Source organism: Phyllostomus discolor, chromosome 3 (assembly GCF_004126475.2).
Source record: "Phyllostomus discolor isolate MPI-MPIP mPhyDis1 chromosome 3, mPhyDis1.pri.v3, whole genome shotgun sequence".
Taxonomy (NCBI): domain Eukaryota; kingdom Metazoa; phylum Chordata; class Mammalia; order Chiroptera; family Phyllostomidae; genus Phyllostomus; species Phyllostomus discolor.
The window spans coordinates 161,289,267-161,309,585 of NC_040905.2; the positions used below are offsets into that span (position 1 = coordinate 161,289,267).

At 35.5% G+C, this 20,319-nt stretch overlaps 1 protein-coding gene and 1 pseudogene across 2 annotated transcripts in view; one reads left to right on the forward strand and one right to left on the reverse strand.

The window, feature by feature from the left end:
• The window catches only part of RIC1 (RIC1 homolog, RAB6A GEF complex partner 1), a 127,978-nt gene that overhangs the window by 92,456 nt on the left and 15,203 nt on the right, over window positions 1-20,319 (reverse strand). The gene's annotated exons all lie outside the window — the stretch shown is intronic.
• Window positions 15,150-19,434, forward strand: LOC118499676 (annotated as a pseudogene).

The following is a 20,319-nucleotide window of genomic DNA, read 5'->3' on the forward strand; positions in this document are numbered from 1 at the left end:
TTTACATTTATTTTTTTATAATTTTTATATTATTTTCCTATTTGAAAGATTGTTTTTTTCTGGCCTGGTACAGTTAGTTGGAGCTTAGTTTCAATATACCAAGGTTGCAGGTTCCATCCCTGATCACGGTATATAAAAGAGTCAATCAATGAATGTATAAATAAGAGAAACAGCAAATTAGTTTCTCTTTCTCTCCTTCTCTCCCTCCCTAAAAATCAGTAAATTTAAAAAAAAAAAAAAGATTGTTTTTAATGTTAATGACCAAGGAGACAACATTAACCAATTCAATCAGAAAGAGAACTTTTAAAATAGGTTTCTATTTCTGTGAAATAATGCCATTGGTACTTTAATAGGTATTGCAGTGAATCTATAAATTGCTTTGGGTAGTATGGACATTTTGATGATGTTAATTTTTCCGATCCATGAACACAGTATATGTTTCCATTTGTTTGTGTCCTACTTGATTTCTTTCTTCAGTGTTGTATAGTTTTCTGTGTACAGGTCTTTTACCTCCTTGGTTAGGTTTATTCCTAGGTATTTTATTTTTCTTGTTGCTATATCATATGGGATTTTTTTTCTTGATTTCTGCTATTCCTGTTTCATTGTTGGTATAAAAAATGTCTTTGATTTCTGGATATTGACTTTGGATCCCACTGTTTTGCCAAATTCATTTATTAGGTTGAGCAGTTTTTTGCAGAGTCTATATGATTTTCTATGTACACTATCATGCCATCTGTAAACAATGACAGTTTTGTTTACTCCTTTCCGATTTGGATGCCTTTTATTTCCTTTTCTTATCTGATCACTGTGGCTAAAACTTCCAATACTATATTGAATAGAAGTGGTGAAAGTGGACAACCTTGTCTCGTTCCTGATCTTAGTGGAAAAGATTTTAGTTTTTGCCATTGAGTATGATGTTGGCTGTAGGTCTCTCATATATATGGTGGGTGGCCTTTATTATGTTGAGGAATGCTCCCTCTATTCCCACTTTGCTGAGTGTTTTTATCATAAATGGGTACTGTACTTTATCAAATGCTTTTTCTGCATCTATTGATATGATCATGTGATTTTTGTCTTTGCCTTTGTTTATGTGATGTATTACATTTATTGATTTGTGAATATTGTACCATCCTTGCATCCCTGCAGGGAATCCCACTTGGTCATGGTGTATGATCTTTTTAATGTATTGTTGGATGTGGTCTGCCAATACTTTGTTGACTACCAATGGCATATTTCACATAGAACAAATACTTCAAAAAAGTATATGGAACCATAAACGACCCTGAATTATCTGCTGCAATTTTGAGAAAGACGAGCAAAGTAGGAGGGATCACAATACTTGACATCAAACTGTATTACAAGGCCACTGTAATCAAAACAACCTGGTACTGGCTTAAAAACAGGCACATGGACCAATGGAACAGAACAGAGAGCCCAGAAATAACCCCAAGTCTCTATGGTCAATTAATATTTGACAAAGGGGGCAGAAACATAAAATGGAGAAACATAAAATAGCCTCTTAAACAAATGGTGTTGGGAGGGTTGGACAGCTACATGCAAAAAAATGAAACTTGAGCACCAACTTACACTATACACAAAAATAAATTCAAGGTGGATAAAAGATTTAAATATAAGCTGTGACACCATTAAAGGCCTAGAGGAGAACATAGGCAGGAAAATGTCATATTTCATGCAGCAACATTTTCACTGATATGTCCCCTAGAGCAAGGGGCATAAAGGAAAGAATAAACAAATGGGACCTCATCAAAATAAAAAGCTTCTGCACAGCTAAAAAAAAAACAGTATTAAAATAAAAAGAGAACCAACTGTGTGGGAAAACATATTTGCCAACAATACTTTAGACAAGGGCTTAATCTCCAAAATATATAAAGAACTCACACAACTCCACTCTAAGACGACAAGCACCCCAATTTAAAAATCGGTAAAGGACTTGAACAGACACTTTTCCAAGGCGGACATACAGAGGATCCAGAGACACATGAAAAGATGCTCCGTATCACTAGCTATCAGAGAGATCCAAGTTAAAACCACAATGAGATACCACTTCACACCAGTCAGAATGGCCACCATAAACAAAGCAACAAACAGCAAATGTTGGAGAGGTTATGGAGAAAAGGGAAACCTAGTGCACTGTTGGTGGGATTGCAGACTGGTACAAACACTATGGAAAACAGTACAGAATTTTCTCAGAAAACTAAAAATAGATCTGCCTTTTGACCCAGCAATTCCACTGCTAGGATTATATACTAAGAACCCTGAAACACCAATCCAAAAGAACCTATGCATCCCAATGTTCATAGCAGCACAATTTACAATAGCCAAGTGTTGGAAGCAACCTAGAAGCCCATTAGTAAATGAATGGATCAAAAAACTATGGTACATTTACACAATGGAATTTTATGCAGCAGAAAGAAAGGAGCTCCTACCCTTTGCAACAGCATGGATGGAACTAGAAAGCATTATTGCTAAGTGAAATAAGCCAGGCGGTGAAAGACAAATACCATATGATCTCACCTTTAACAGGAACCTAATCAACAAAACAAACAAACAAGGAAAATATAACCAAAGACACTGAGATAGAGAACAGGCTGACAGTGAGCAGAGGGGAGAGGGGAGGGAATTTCAGCGGAAATGGGGAAGGGTTTACAGGAACGAGTATAAAGGACACATGGACAATAACAAGGAGGGGGTGGAAATGGGAGGGAGGTGGGGAGTGCTGGGCATGTGGGCTGGGATGGGAGTAAAAGGCAGAAAACTGTACTTGAACAACAATTAAAATAAAAAAATTTAAAAACTGGTTTCTATTGTTATAATCAGCAGTAACAACTTCCTTACTGAAGTAAAAAAGGTAAATAGTTAAACGGAGTGACAATATTTAATCAGTAATTTAAAACCACAGTATGTTTACTAATTTTTCACTCTAAATATTCCAATATTTATCTATTTTATAAACTTTTCACTTCTAAAAATGAATAACCTCTAATTTGGAAGTCAGAAAACATACTGAATCTGAGGTTTTTGCTCTGGACCCAAATTAAAATAAAAGAATATTGTACAGTAATGTGGGCTTATGAAACTGCTAAACTTTTTATGTGAAGCAGACAACCATCAGTTTTCAGTCTCATGTCTAGTGACGAACATCTTGCACAGATGTTAATAAATAGCACTTTGACTCTGTATATAGCAGAAATCCCATGTTTAAAGGTTCTCAGTTAACTATCAAACCTAAAAAACAATCTTTTCTAGAAGGAAATTTTACTCATTACAGCTCTACTTCTCTTTTTAAATACATGTACACCTAAAAAAGTCTATTAGGTATTTCCTTATAAGGCATGGAAATACAGAAAACAGAAATTCCCCCTGTTGATAACAGTAATGTCATACTGAATTAGGGCCTAATCTAATGACCTTATTTTAAGTTGATGACCTTCATAAAGACCCTATTTCCAAATAACAGCACATTCCTGTACTAGGGGTTGGAATTTCAACATATCTTTATGGGGGGAGCATGCATCAACACTCAACACTCTCTCTTTGTAAATGCTCCATAATAATGAGAAGTAGAGTACTAAGAGTAAATGAAAATATCTTATGATTGTATGTCATACTATATGTCTATACTAAGGCTGTCCAATCAAACTTTCTGCAATGAAAAAAATGTTTTTTATCTGAACTAGCATATAGTACATACTAATCATATGTGACTACTGAGCACTTGAAATGTGGCCAGTGTAAGAAACTGATTTTCTTTTACTTGATTCTTAATAAATTAAAAATTTTAATAACATGTGCCTGGTGGTTTCCATACTGGATATACCAAAGTAAGCTCTACAGAACTGGTGATTATTTACTTAATTTAAAGGGCTGGAGACCAATTTATCTTCAAAAATACTGTGTTAAAGTTGAATGAGTTTCTTCATTACAGACATTTGGGAAATCTTCAGTGGGCTAAGATACGCTATAAATCTTTAATAGAATAAAATATGTATTATTATTTCCCAAGCTTATTGGGTTAAACAATTCATCTTTCCCCTAGATTATCACATAGTATCAAGATTTCCTTATACCAGTCTTCAGGAAATTCTATTCTACAATTGTCATATAGTTTTGTATATATATTATATCTGATAAACTAAATATCAATTTTTAAAAGCCTATTTAAAATTTTTATAGTGTATAATCTATTAATTTTTAGTATATTCACAAAGTTGTACAATAATCACCACTACGAGTATTTTATCATTCCAATAAGAAACTGTATCTATTAGCAGTCATTCTCTATTCTCTCCTTCTCCCAGCTCCTACAACCAATGGAACTACTTTCTAACTCTAAACACAAGGTGGAACAAAGTAGGTTTACAGTTGTGAGTACATGAAACAGAGGTTTTATCTGCTATTATCTTTGTATTCTTTTTCCATACAAACTATAAGCCTACTTTTGTCCCCCACCCTGCATATAATTCACCTACTCTGAAGAGTTTATGTAAACAGAATATATATGGTAGGTGGCCTTTTATCTCTGGCTTCTTTCACTTAGCATAATGTTTTAAAGGTCATCCATGTTGCAGAATGTATCAATATTTCATTCCTTTTATGAGTGAACATTCTTTTGTATGGATATACAACTTTGTGTTTATCCATTCACCTGCTGCCATTTGGGGTATTTCCACTTTCTGGCTATGGTGGAAAGTGCTGTTATGGACATATGTGTACAAATTTCTGTTTGAACACCTGTTATCAATTCTTTTGGGTATCTTCCTAGAGTAAAACAGCTATGTTTAACTTGAGGAACTGTCAAACTATTCTTCACAGTGGCTATATTATTTTACATTCTCACCAGCAGTTCATGAGGGTTCTAATTTCTCTACATCTTTGCTAACTCTTGCTATTGTCTTTTTATTGTTGCCATTCTAGCAAGTGTGAAGTGGTATATAGTGATTTTAATTTACATGTCCCTAATGACTAATTCATGTTGAACACCTTTTCATGTGCTTATTGTCCATCTGTACATCATCTCTGGAGAAATACCTATTCAAAATCATTGCCTGTTTTTTAAACTGGAGTCACCAACTTTAAAGAGGTTCTACTACCTGAATTTTTAAGTTGACTGCTGGAGTTCTTTTGTTTCTACAGGAAAATTCATTATAAGTTGATTAGGTTCCCTGGCCAACTTAAAAAAAGTCTAATCTATGTGTGTATAAAATAATGTAGTGGTTAAGAGGAATATAGGCTCTAAAGTCTGAATGTAAGGTTAAAATACTAGCTGTCATTTACTAGTTTTGTGAGCTTGGACAAACAATTTAATTTCTCCAGTTTCTGAATATTTATAACAAGAGAACCTGTCAGACTGGATCCCACTGCTACAAAGATTAAATAAATAATACATCATTTGGCAGAGTGCCTGGCACTCAATAAATCCTAAAGATTATCTGTTGCAGTTTTAATGTTTTAGGATCACATAATTAAAAATAGTATAAAAGAAAGGTGAAAGGATTAAGATGGAAAAAAAACCCCTCATAGACACAGACAACAGTATGGTGATTACCAGAGGGAAAGGGAGCAGATAAATGGCTATGAAAGGAGACTTGACCTGGGGTGATAAACACAGAATACAACATACAGGTGATGTGTTACAGAATGGTACATCTGAAACCTGTGTAATTTTGTTAACCAATGTCACCCAAATAAATTAAATTAAAAATACTATAAAACAAAACTCTGAACTACTTCTTTGAAATAACTTATTCAGAATTCCTACATAAGACACCAGCAACATATCACTTCATGCTATGTAAGGCTTAATAATTGAAGACAAGATCTGCTAAACTCTCTGGCAGGACAGGACTTGGACCAAGGCAAACGACCAGATGGGGGGAAAAGGACAGCAGACTAATTGGAAGTAGGCACACAAGACTTTCTGGAGTGATGAAATACCCTAAGTCTTGATTGGAATAGTGGTTATATAATTATATACACTTGTAAAAACCAATTTGAGATCAACATTTCACTGTACATAAATTTTACATCCAAAAAGTAAGTAAACCATCATTTAAGAATACATACATACTGAGTTTTGTTTACAAAGGCAGGTAAGATTACTAATATATTTTAGATGACTTTCAAGAAAGATATTCTGGTTAATTGTTGGCAATCCACTATGGATTGTTTTCAAAGTAGATACAGGGTACTTTTATCAGTAACATGCATTTCCCCCGGTTGATAAGGCATCAGTAATAATGAGCTCATGCTTCAAACATTCCTCCATTTCTAAAATGCTCTTTTTCTTAAGGGTAACAGCTAATGACTGTGACTGATATTAAAGTGAGATGATCAACTTGATGCATAGGAAGAGGATATACCAATCAACTTTGGCTATTTTCTTTCTCTCCTATATGAAATGAGTAATATATAAACCCCATTTTCAAGCTCTTGAAATCAAACTTTTTCCCCCCACCATGTTAATATTGTTTTCCTGTGAAATATTACCTCATTTAACAAGTGTTCTTGAATGAAAACACCTTTAAAGTTAACATCATGAATACAACATGATTCATAAAGTATTCACAGTATGTATGTTTAACTGTAATCAAGCCTTCAAACATAACTTCCAGTTTATAAGAAATATAGAAGATTCAAGAAAACATTAACAACTAGACAAACCACAGTGTGGTAATGAGTTGCAAGGAAAGCAACTTAATCCATTAAAAATGAAATACATCTATGTAACAGAGAGAGAGGAGGAGGGGAAAATGTTCTAGGTTAAGAGACTAATAAAATATAACTAACAACCCAATGGAATGCATGAACCTTGAGCAAATCTCTGTTTTAAAATAAGAAAAAGCACTATGCAAGTAATTTGGGGAATACTGGGGAAGCTTACAAATCAAACTCCTTATTAGGAGGTATTGGGTAAGTATCAATTTTCATAGCATGGCAATGTATGTGAATGTCATTTTTAGAAGATACACACTGAAGTATTTAGGTGCCAGTGACGTATCTTGATGTATGAAACTTTCAAATAGTTTCCACAAATATACACACATAAATATTATGTGTATATGTATATATTTATGTATACATATTTATGTATATATAACATACATACATATATACACATGTATAAGCAATTAATGACAAAGCAATCTATTGAAAATTAACCCTGAGTGGTTAGTATCCAGGTGTTCTGTATGTTTTAAATTTTTTATAAAACTTTATGAAGAAAATATATAAAGTGATTGGTTGTATTTTCCTACATAAGCAAACAACGTATTTGATGAAGTAGAGAAACCAGTACAAATAAGCATACCTCATTTTATTGCACTTGGCTTTACTGTGCTTCACTTTATTGCACTTCACAGATATTCTCCCCCACCCAAAAACTGAAGGCAAGATCCTGTACAAGCAAAAAGACTGTAACTCATTAAAGGATCTCAGCTGATGGTAAGCATTTTATAGCAATAAAGTATTTTTAACTAAGGTGTGTACATTTTTAAAGATGTAACACTACTGCACATTTAATGGACTACAGTAGATATTGTAAATACATTTATATGTCTAGGAGGAAAATTCATGTGACTCACTTTATTGTAATATTCACTTTTTTAAAAGATTTTATTTATTTTTAGAGAGGGAAAGGAAAGAGAGAGAGAGAAACATCAATGTGCAGTTGCTGGGGGCTGTGGCCCGCAACCCAGGAATGTACCCTGACTGGGAATTGAACCTGTGATGCTTTGGTTCGCAGCCCACGCTCAATCCACTGAGCTACACCAGTAATATTCGCTTTATTTCAGGGGTGCAGAACTGAACCCACAATATCTCGGAGGTATGTCTGTAATGGTCCCTTTAGACAAGCAATTGGGCATAATCAGAAGTGGAAATTTCTACATACAAATTCTATGTAGAGCTCAAGGTAAGCAGTCCCTATAATTTATCTTAATTTCCTACCACATAGTTAAGTGTCAACTGTGGGTCAGAAGACAACATACCTCAATAGCACACCATGATATTAATAATGAATACTCTAAGTTTCATGTACTATAATGGCTTACAATCTTCAGTATTAATCATTCTTTACATGCTACATAAAAAAAAAATACAGGGGGGACCCAAAAAGACCTGGAATTTATTTATTAAAAAATTGTGTATCTATTCTTACATGTGTTAACTTCAGTCACCTTCAAAATATTCTTTATTTGATGCAGTACTCCTATCAAGACGTTTTTTCCACTGCTCAAAACAGTTTTTGAACTCACTGATTTTGATGCTTTTTAGTGCTTCTGCCATTTTTCATTTCACCTCTTCTGCATCAGCAAAACGTTTCCCTTTGGGAACTTTTTTCATCCAGGGAAACAAACAAAAGTCACTCAGGTCAGTATTAGGTAAATAGGGAAGATAGGGCTTAGCAGTCATGGGATTTTTAATCAAAAACTGCTGAACACTCAGCCTGGTGTGGGCAGGTGCACTTGTAAACCACCCATCAAAAAATGGCAAACACGCTGAAAGAGTCTTCAAAGGAAATTTACAGAAGTTGAACCAACCTCTCACAACAACGCCAGCTGATACACTGATACACATGGATTCCTAGAACACCCCTGCTAGCAAGGGAAGCGTGTACCACAAGGGGCATATAATTTGGCTTCAGAAAGAGTTTTGTAAAAACTGGCTAAGTTTCTAAGTTGACTTAAACAGTCAGTTAACTGAAAGATTAACTTAGAGAAGACTACCTGATTTTCCTGGTCCAGAAAAATAATAAACATTTTTAAATTATACTAAATAGGCCCTGACTGGATAGCTCACCTGGTTACAGCATTGTCCTGCTGCACCAAGGTTGTGGGTTCAATCTCTCATCAGGACACACACAAGCGGCAACCAATTAATGCATAAATGGGCAGAACAACAAAGCAATGCTTCTCTCTCTCTCTCAAATCAATAAAAATAAGTAAATAAATATACTGAGTAGTACACATTATTCCAGTTTGAAATATACATCCCTGTTGAAAGAATTTTATTCTTCCCATATACCATCTTCCCAATGCAGTTTCATGTTTCCCCTGTGTTCAACTTAATAATGGCAAAGCCTAGACTTACCCATCACCTGTCTTAACATCTCAATGAAAAGGAAATGTTTGTAATGGAAAGAAAACCATTACACTTCACAGTATCATTTCATTTAAATGACATAATATACTAAAAGGTTCTAAGCACTGTGGTTGGAATTTAATGATCATTTATTTTATTGTTATTTTTTAATCCTTACCCAAGGACATTTTTTTCATTGATTTCTTAGAGAGAGAGGAAGGGAGGGAAAGAGACATCAATGTGAGAGAGAAGCACTGATTGGTTGCCTCCCATACTCGGCTGGACCCGGGACCAAACCCGCAACCTAGGCATGTGCCCTGGCCAGGAATCAAACCTGCAACCTTTTGGTTACGGGACAACACTCCAACCTACTGAGACACACAGGCCAGGGCAAGAATGCATTTATTAAACAATATTTAATGAGAATATAACTGTATGAATATGTTTTTTAAAAGCCAGCTATTGCTAAGATATCTTTCAAGCAGATTGTTTTAAGTTTTATTGTTTCTAGTTTATATGAGAAATGGCATGGAACAATCTCTACAAAATAAGGTTTAGCATTAAATGTGGATTTGAATCTCAGCTCCACTACTTATTAAATAATTTCTCCTACCAATTACTTCAAGTCTCACTTTTCCTATGTGGAAACAGAATTAAGGCCAATCTCCCAAAGTTTCTGTAAGGATCCTCAGCTCCGCTACTTACTAAATAATTTCTCCTATCATAAAATTATTTTGAGTCTCCCTTTTCCTACTAGGAAATAGAATTAAGACCAATCTACCAAAGTTACTGTAAGGATTATATGAAATAAGTTATATAAAAAAACTTTAAAAGGGACTAACATAATAGGAACTCATAACTTGTTAGTCTGTATTTGCTTTAAGTTTTTTTTTGCCCCCTAAGATTTTATTTATTTATTTTTAGGGAAGGAAGGGAGGGAGAGAGAAACATCAATGTGCGGTTGCTGGGGGTTATGGCCTACAACCCAGGAATGTACCCTGGCTGGGAATTGAACCTGGGACACTTTGGTTCCCAGCCCGCGCTCAATCCACTGAGCTACGCCAGCCAGGTTTAAGTTTTTTTTTTTTTTTTAAGGTCAATGGGATTTATATTTCACATGACTGAATAGTGAACAAAAATTGTATCACCCTTGTGCTTCAAAAATAAGAGATGCTGATGATGGAAAGGAAGTGGTAATGATTCTGGCAATGGCAAACAAATGAGACCTAACAACAATGACTGAATATTGTACTATAAATAACCAAACTTCAAATATATTGTCTCCCTACCACCTACCTGCCACCTGACACACACACACAAAGGAACCAAACAGCTCAGTTTCCCAAAGGACAAGACAGCAGCAATTACATAAAAAATTTTATAGGTCTGAAGAGATAACCTAAGGAATCTCTTCCTTACATATACATTTCTTCTAAATGTATAACTGAAAATTATGACACAAGTAATTAATTTGACCCATTTTATCCCACTAAGACAGGAAAACTATGATTGCCTAGCAAAAGTTAAATCACAAGGACTTCCAAAAATGGCAGAGTAAAGAGGTTTACAAATCCTATCCCCCAAAAACAACCACAAAACTAAACTAAAAAGTCAAGACAAATATTTGTAAACTGACCAAAGGCAAACAACAAACTAAGAACCTTATATTCATGAAAAACTAAACTTTAGTTTTAGTACAGTGGAAATAAATGATATTTTTACTGAGACCATGCCCATTACCTCCCCCAAACAAGGTAGGCAATAGAGCCACTGGGATGGAGCTGTTAGTGAAAAATCAGCAGCTTTGCAGCTAGAAGTGGGCTGCTTTGATATGGAGCAGTCAGTAAAAATAGCAAACTCTTTAGAAAACAAAATAGGGAAAGATAGCAATGCTGCTAACAGAAGTTGCAGACCTCCTTTGGACAAGGAGCACATCTCTCAACCAGCCAGAAATTTAACAGGGAGATCCTGGAAATCAGCGAGGGAATTGAAAAGCTTGCTACACTTTCTTGGCTCGCTGGGAGACAATACTCATAAACAGGAAAAACCCTGGGAGACCCAAGCCACTCATTCTCCACTCGTTCCTGTCTGACAGGGAGGATTGTACACACGCAAAGATAAGGCAAAGAAAGGCCAAGCTCCCCACGTATCACTGGCTCACTGGGAGACTGTTTACAAGGAGTCCCAGAAAGGTCCTGCAGGAACCTTCTGGTAAAAGCTGGAACAGATATAAAAACGTCCTGAACTTTGCATGCACAATCTAACCCACAAACTGACCAATCAGCAGAGAATGGGTGCCTCACTGGCTCAGGATGTTTGACCAAAACCTCTGAACACTCACTATGCAAACATAGAGGCAACCCCCAGGAAGCCATGATAAAAATAAAACAAGATAAAATAAGCAGAGATGTCAAACTCAGTGGTTGCATACTGCAGGGAAGATAAATTTTGCAGATTAATTCCATGAAAGTTACTAAAAAATACTTTTAAAAACTCATCAACAACCCTCAGGGGAAAAAAAAAAACAGACTCAGGAGCCATTATAAAAATTATCTAAAGTTATCAAAAACCTTGCCATCCCAACATTGATGGCTGCTAACACTACTTACTAACCTGCTATAGCTATTGCCTCTAAAGCTGGTGGATGAGTATATAGGATCAAGAATCCACACTGTGATGAAGTTAGGAAATTGGTGGCATGGTTCCAGGATTTGATGACTTTTGAAATCATGCCAGAAGGAAGAAGAATTACTAAATTTCACCAAATTTTGCTAAATGGAAATAATATAACAATACTGGTTCCTGGAGGAGTAGAAGGACCTGAAGTATGAATGGATTTCCCTTGCCTTATGCTAGACTCTGTTTTGTCTTATAATGGCAAAAATATGTAAGTCATTTTTGAACATTTCAATGTCTGGATCTATGAAACTAAGTTTCCTGTTAAATGGGAGTACTGTTGTAAATGCCATTATTATACGTTAATCATGACTATGTTGGAAAAAAACAGTTTGCTCTTTGAAGACTAAAATAAAGGTGGTTTTGGTTAGAAAATAAAATTCCCGTTTATAAATAAAAAACTAAAAAACACAGAAACTAGAAAGTACAACCCAGACTGAAGGAAAAAAGTATCTCTGAGTGGACCCAGGCAGCAGATGAACTCAAAACAACCACAACAAATATATTTTTAAGAAACTAAGGGGAGGACTTCAGGTCAAGATGGAGGTATAGACAGACAGGCTTGGCCTTCTCACGCAACCACAGAATTACAGCCAGATCTCAAAATTTGTAATACACAGAACTGTCAAAAAATCAACCTGTATGAAGTCCGACAGCCAAGGATTTAAAGAAGACACATTCATCTAGATGGGCAGGAAGGGTGGAGTCACAGAGAGGCAGAGTGATGAAGAAACATGGCAATGGAACCCAAGTGAATGGAAAGGATACCTAGGAAGCGATACCAGTCCCAGACCAGACAACAAAGCCCAAGGTTCCAGGACCAGGAAGATAGATGATGGTTACCTCTGGCTGTAAAAAACCTGAGGAGGCTGCCGTAGCAGAAGAAACTGCCTGATTTTCACAGCTTAAAGGGCCTGCACAGTCTCACGTGTACACAAACCCACCTACTCTGGGATTCACCACCAGGGCAACAGCTGGAAAGGTGCCACTTGCACACAGAAAGCGGGTGAAGTGACTGGAAACTGGCCAAGCCCCAGGTGAATCACCAGAAGCCAGGCAGCAGCACTGTCCCCTCTTGGAGACCTCCCGACACAGCCACAAAGCAGTGAATCGCGCTGCCCCTCCCTGGTGATTACCTAAAGAAGGGGTATCAAACACGTTATCACTGGGGGCTACATCAGCCTCATGGTTGCCTTCAAAGGACCTAAATAATTTTAGGACTGTATAAATGTAACTACTCCTTAACTGTTAAGGAGTTGAAATTACATTCAGCCCTTTGAAGGCAACCATGAGGCTGATGTGGCCCCCAGTGAAAATGAGTTTGACTTCCTGGACCTAAAGCCTCTGCTGCCCCATACAACTTAACAGGTGCACTTTTTTACAATAGGCCACACTATAAAGACAGGGAGTCAAAGCAGCTCTACCTAATACACAGAAATAAACAGAAGGAGGCTGCCAAGAGGAGATAAAGAAATATAGCCCAAATGAAACAAGAGAACAAAACCCCAGAAAAAGAACTAAGTGAAATGGTGCTAGCCAACCTATGAGAAGCAGGGTCAAAACACTGGTGATCAGGATACTCAGAGAACTCCTTGAGTATGGCAAAAAAAAAAAAAAAAGGAATAAATGAAGGTCACACTAAGTGAAATAAAGAATAATCCACAGGAAACCAACATAGAAGGGAAGGAAGCCAGGATTTAAACCAATGATTTAGAACATAAGGAAGAGATAAACATTCAACCAGAATAAAAAGAAGAAACAAGAATTCAAAAAAAACAAGGGTAGGCTGAGGAAACTCTGGGATATCTCCAAACATGCCAACATCCAAATCATGTGGATGCCAGAAGGAAAAGAGGAAAAGCAAGAAATTAAAAACGTATTTGAAAAAACAATAAAAGAAAATTTCCCTAATATGGTAAAGGAAATAAACATACAAGCCCAGGAAGCACAGGGAATCCCAAACAGGTTGGACCCAAGGAGGACTACATCAAGACACATCACAATTAAATTAAAATGCCAAAGGTTAAAGATAAAGAGAAAATGTTAAAAGCAGCAAGAGAAAACATAGTTACCTACAAAGGAGTTCCGATTAGACTGTCAGCTGATTTCTCAAAAGAAACTTTACAGGCAAGAAGGGACTGGCAAGAAGCATTCAAAATGATGAAAAGCAAGGACCTACAACCTAGATTACTCTATCTAGCAAAGTTATCCCTTAGAATGGGAGGGCAGATAAAGTACTTCCCAGACAAGGTAAAAGCAAAAGGAGTTTATCACCACCAAGCTATTATTACAGGAAATGGTAAAGGCAGTTATTTAAGGAAAAAAAATCAAAACTATGAACATTAAAAAGGCAACAGGTTCCCAACTATCAATAACTGAATCTTAAAAACAAACAAACAAAAAAAAAACCACCTAAGAGAACACCCAGAACAGAAACAGAATCAGAATCACAGATACGGAGATCATCTGGATAGTTATCAGCTGGCAGGGGGAAGGGGGAGAATGGAGAAATGGTACAGAGATTAAGAAGCATAATTGGTAGGAACAAACTAGACAGGAGAAAGCTAAGAAAAGCAAAGGAAATAGAGAAGCCAAAGAATTTACATGCAAGACCCATGGGCATAAACTAAGCACAGGGATTGCTGGAGGGAAGGGAGGTACTGGGTGAAGGGGGGCAAAGGGGGAAAATATTGGGACAACTTTCATAGCAAAATCAATAAAATATACTTAAAAAAAGAAAAGAAAGAGCAATGATATAGGTTTTCTTCCTCCTTAAATTGCATTTGGTTGGAAAAAAAAGAACATAGGAAAGTATGTTTAAAGAATCAAAGAAAAATATGACAATAATGCCTCAACATGTGGGAATCTCAAAAAAGTAAAAGCAATAAAGAGAAGTACAGAGTTTAAAAGTATAACAATATAGAAACTTCATTATATATGCTCAACAACACATTTGAGATGTCAAAAGAATCTAAAACCATGAAAATAATTCAGTAGTTATTCAGTCTAAAAAACAGAGAAAAAGGACCAAAGTAGAAGAATACCTGTAGGATATCAAGTGCACCAATATGTTTATAATGGGGAGTTCCAGTAGACAACATAGAATAAAAAAATATTTGAAGGAAAAAATAGCTGCAGATACCCCAAATTTGGTGCAAGACATTAAGCCCCAGATTCAGAATGCTTGAAAAACCCAAGTGGGATAAACACATACATACACTATGCACAAACTGCTAAAAGCCAACAATAGGAAAATGCTGTAAGAGCAAAAGTAAAATGACTGATTACACACAAAAGAACAAAAAAATATAATTAATGGCTGACTTTTTATCAGAAACAGTGAAGGCGAGAAAGCCATAAAATGACATATTTAAATGGTGACATAGAAAAACTGTCAACCATTAATTTTGTAGCCAATAGAACTGTTCTTCAAAACTGTAGGCAGAGCAAAACATTTCTAGCTAAAGAGACTGCGAATTTGTTGCTGGCAAACTTGCATTACAAGAAAATACTAAAAGAAATCCCTCAGAAAAAGAAAGGAAATGACATCAAATGGTATGCAGAAAAGAGTTAATGAAACAGGCCTGAGAAGGCTACACTAAAAAGAGTCTGCCTGCAAGGCTGGTCCTTGGCTGGCATCTGGGAATTTAGATTTTGGGAGGGTTCCAACCATTCCTTAATTGATCAAATCAGTTAAGTATGCCTAAACTTTTCGTACAAATCACATGGCTTATGTTGAAACAGGCAGTGTGGAATTTTTAGTATGTTGTCTGACAGAGGGGCAAAAGTGTAATGACCACCGTTAACAAGAAGGTATCTTCAGACTGAAAAACCAAGCAGGCAGGCAACTCCATCAAATATAACAGAATTATAGGGTAATTTACTTAGGGAAGATTGGACCAGAGCAGATGGCCCAGCAGTTTTGCGCAAATTTTCTATGCTAAAGATTCCTTTTACTGCATCTTTTTTTTTTCCAATAGTATAACTCAGGTACTAATGATTGACAGGACAAAGAATGCAGCAGCTCTAACACCACACCTCCTGGTGATCTATACTATCACCAGTTTGATATTCATCTGAGTCATCCTGGCTATTACTAACAAAACTATTTATGGTTACATTTTAAGGAACACATATATTCATTAACTAGAAGGCTTACTCAGGACAGTGAGGTTGGTTAAAAGTTACAGCATGAAAGGACATGGAGATGGTTTTTGTTCACATCTATACATACATATGTGCTAAGCAGAGCACACCCAATAAAAACCTTGAGGACTGAGTCTATAATAAGCTTACATGGTAGACAATGTTGCATATATGTTGTCACAATTCAATGCTGGAGAAAGTAAACATAACCTATATGACTACACTGAAAGAGGGTAGCTTGCACCTGGTTCCTTCCAATTTTCACCAATGAGCCTTTGAAATACTTGCTTTGTATACTTTTTTTGGTAACAAATCATAAACATAAGGCCCTGACTGGTGTAGCTCAGTTGGCTGGGCGTCGTCCTTCAAATCAAAAGGTCGCCGGTTAGATTTCTGGTCAGGGAAACTGCCTAGGTTGAGGGTTTGGTCCTCAGTCAGGGTGCTTACTGAGAGGCAACTGATCAAAGTTTCTCTCCCTCACCTTCTCCCTCCCTTCTCCTCTCTCTAAAAATAAATAAATAAATAAATAACAAATATAAGTACACCTATAAATTGAGTCCTGTGATTCTTCTTAGCAAATCATTGAACCAGGGGGGAGTTTTGGGGACTACTGACATGGATGGTTAACTCAAATCTAAAGGACAAAACCCAGAGTACAAGAAATGGCAAATAAATGGATAAATGTAAAAACTAAATAAACATTTTTATCTTTTCTCCTTTTATCTTTGTTTAAAAAGACAATACACTATAATGATATATACATGTAATATACCCAACAATATCTCAAAGAAAAGGCTGGAGAACAAAACATTCAAATACAAAATGAATATGAAAATGGCTTGAATAACACTATAATTAGAGCTAATATACACGTACAGATGACTCCATACAACAGAATACACATTTTTGCCAAGTGTATGTGGAATATTCTCCACACAGACCATAAGTCAGGCCACAGAGCAAGTCTTGATAAACTTAAAAGTTTACATATATATATCCAAAGTGTTTCTTCTGATCACAATGGAATGAAACTAAAGATCAAAAGCAAAAGGAAAACTGGAAAACTCACAAATATTGGAAATTAAACAACCCATTTTAAAAATAACCAATCAGAAAGAAAAAAATCACAAAGGAAATCAGAAAATATCTGAGACAAATGAAAATGAAAGCGCAACATACCAAAATGCAAGAAATGCAACAAAGGAAGTGCAAAGTAGGAAACTTACAACTATAAATTCTTACATTAAAAAAGAGGTAAAATCAATCTTACTTTACATCTTATCAAAATACAAAAAGGATAACAAATTAATCCAAAGCTAAAAGAAAGATAATAAAGATGAGAACAGAGATAAAGAGTAGAAAAACAATAAAGAAAAAAATCAAAGAAACCAAGAGTCAATTCTTCAAAAGGGTCAACAAAACTGAGAAATCTTTAAGTAGACTAAGAAAAAAGACTCAACTGAAAGGAAATGAAAAGGGGGACATCACTACTGAATTTACAAAAATAAAACTGAGAGGAAGCGGAGACCCCCCGGGTATGCACGCTGCCTCTGGCCTCAATGAGCTCATTACCTGGGCCCCAAGAGGCTTGCTTTGCAGGTGAGGATCTAAATATAACAGAAACAGATGCCTTCTATAAGAGTGAAATGTGTGATCCAACAGAAAAGCACATTGAGTCCACAAGAGGAGAGGACTTGCTTTAATCTTCAATCGTGTGAGGTACTTAACACTGCCAGAAAGGCAGGGCACCAATGCAGACAGAAACAATCTTATGCACAGGTTGTCATATCTAGGATTTGAAGTGAAATGCCTTAACATCTTAAAGCAGAAGAACTACTTCTCAAAATCAATGAGGTATCAACCTCTAGCCATGTAGATGCCAACTGCTTTTTATGTGTTTTCCTGAGTCACAGTGAAAGCAATCACATTTACACATATGATACCAAAATTCAAATTCAGACATTGACTGACTTGTTCAAACGAGAAAAGTGTCAGAGCCTGGATGGAAAACCCAAGATATTTATCATTCAGGCCATGTTGGGGAAACCAGTATGATGTGCCAGCTATTCCTTTCAACGTTGTGGATCACCCCACAGATAAATTGGAGGCCCAACATCAGGGAGATGGGTGTGGTCTCAGTTTACACACTGTCTGCTACAGCAGACTTCTTCATGTGTTACTCTATTGATGGTTATTATTCTCATCGGGAAACTGTAAATGGTTCTTGGTACATTCAAGATTTGTGTGAGATGCTGAGAAAATTCGGCTCTCAATAGAGTTCACAGAACTCCTCACACTAATGAAGAGGAAAGTTTCTCAGCACCTAGTGGACTTTTGCAAATACCACTTTTTTGCAACTGGAAAGAAGCAGGTCCCCTGCTTTAGCTCCATGCAAACTAAAAAGCTGCATTTCTTTCCAAAATCAAAATAAGGCTATTTTATTTTATGTATTTGTATGCAAAACAGATTTCTCTTTTTTAAAATATAAATAAGTATCACTGGATTAAAGCTATGGTACAGCAATTTCAAATGTATTAGGTTTTAATGAGAGAAATTGTTAAGAAAATAATTCAAGTGGGACACAGTGCAAGGCTCTGATAGATGTAGAAACAAAATGCTAAGGGAATTACTATAAATAAAAATCCATAAGCATTTGTAATATTTGATTTTTGTAAGTTGCAAGATTACTCACAAAATATCTGGCTGCTTTAACTTGTATTTTGTGAATTTTTAATGAAAATTTTGAAACCCCTCCAAAAATTAAAAAATAAAAAAGGATGATAAGAGTACTACGAACAGCTGTACACTAACAAACTGGATAACCTAGATAAAATGGACAAATACCTAAAAAATACACAGCTAACAAACTCTGAAGCCTGAATAGAAAATATGAATAAACTTGAACTAGTAAAAGGCTCAATTAGTAACAAAAAAAATGCCCAACAAGGAAAAGCCCAAGACTATATGGTTTCACTGTGAGCTCTACCAAACATTTTAAGAAAAATAATATCAGTCCTTCTCAAACTCTTCCAAGAAATTGAGGGAGAACACTAACTCATTCTGAGGCTGACATTATTACCCTGATACCAAAGCCAGATAACAACCCTACAAGAAAAGAAGACTACAGGTCAATAACCCTGATGACTACAACTGCAAAACTCCTCAATAAAAATCAATAGCATATTAAAAGGATTATAAATAATAACCAGTGGGATTTATTCTGAAATGCAAGAATGGTTCAACACATGACAATCAATCAATGTAATACACCAAATTAACAGAATGAAGGAAAAATACCACGTGACCATTATCAGTTGATTCAGAAAATTTGACAAATTTCAAGAACTTTTCCATGTCAAAAAATACCTCAATATAACTAAAACCTTAGCCAAAATCATACTCAAAAGTAAATAACTAAAAAGCTTTTTCTCTCTAAAGTCAGAAACACACAAGGATGTTTTCATCACTTCCATGCAAAATAGTACTGACAGTCTGAGCCAGAACCATTAGCAACAAAAATAAATAAAAGGTATCCAAGACGGAAAAGAAAAAGTAAAATTATCTCTGTTCTCTGTTAACATCTCATATGTAGAAAACCCTATAGACTCCACACAAACTGTTAACAATTATGAATTTAGCACAGTTACAGGATACAGTACCAACACAAAAATCAGTTACATTTCTTTGTAATAATAAATATCAAAAAGTGAAATTAAAGAAACAATTTTATTAACAGTATCAAAAAGGATAAAATACTTAGGATTAAGCTTAATCAAAGAAAGTGAAAATCATGTACACTGAAAACTGCAAAATGATACTGAAATAAATTAAAGAAGATACAGATAAAAAGACACACTGTATTCATGGATTACATAAAAATATTAAGATGTCCATACTACCAAAGGCAAACTGCAGATTCAATGCAATCCCTAACAAAAATCCTCACATATTTTTTTATTAGCCAAAATGTGAAAGTTCACCTTAAAATTAATACAGAATCTCAAGGGACCCCAAATAGCCAAAAATAATCTTGAAAAGGGCAATAATTGGAGGTCTCATACTTTCTGATTTCAAAACTTACTACAATGCTACAGTAATCAACACAGTGCCATGTGGTATAAAAACTACTTGCATATGCGATTAAGTGTTTTTCAACAATGGCACCAAGACCACCCAACAGGGAAAAGAATACTCTTTTCAACAAACAGCACTAGGAAAATTGGATAGCGAAGAAAAATATATAAATTTCGACACTTGTACCATGTGAAAAAATTAAAATAGATCACAGGCATAAATGTAACAACTAAAACTATAAAATTCTTAGGAGAAAACACAAAACAAAAACTTCAAGACACTAGATTTAGCAATGATTTCTTGGGTAAGGTACCAAAACACAAG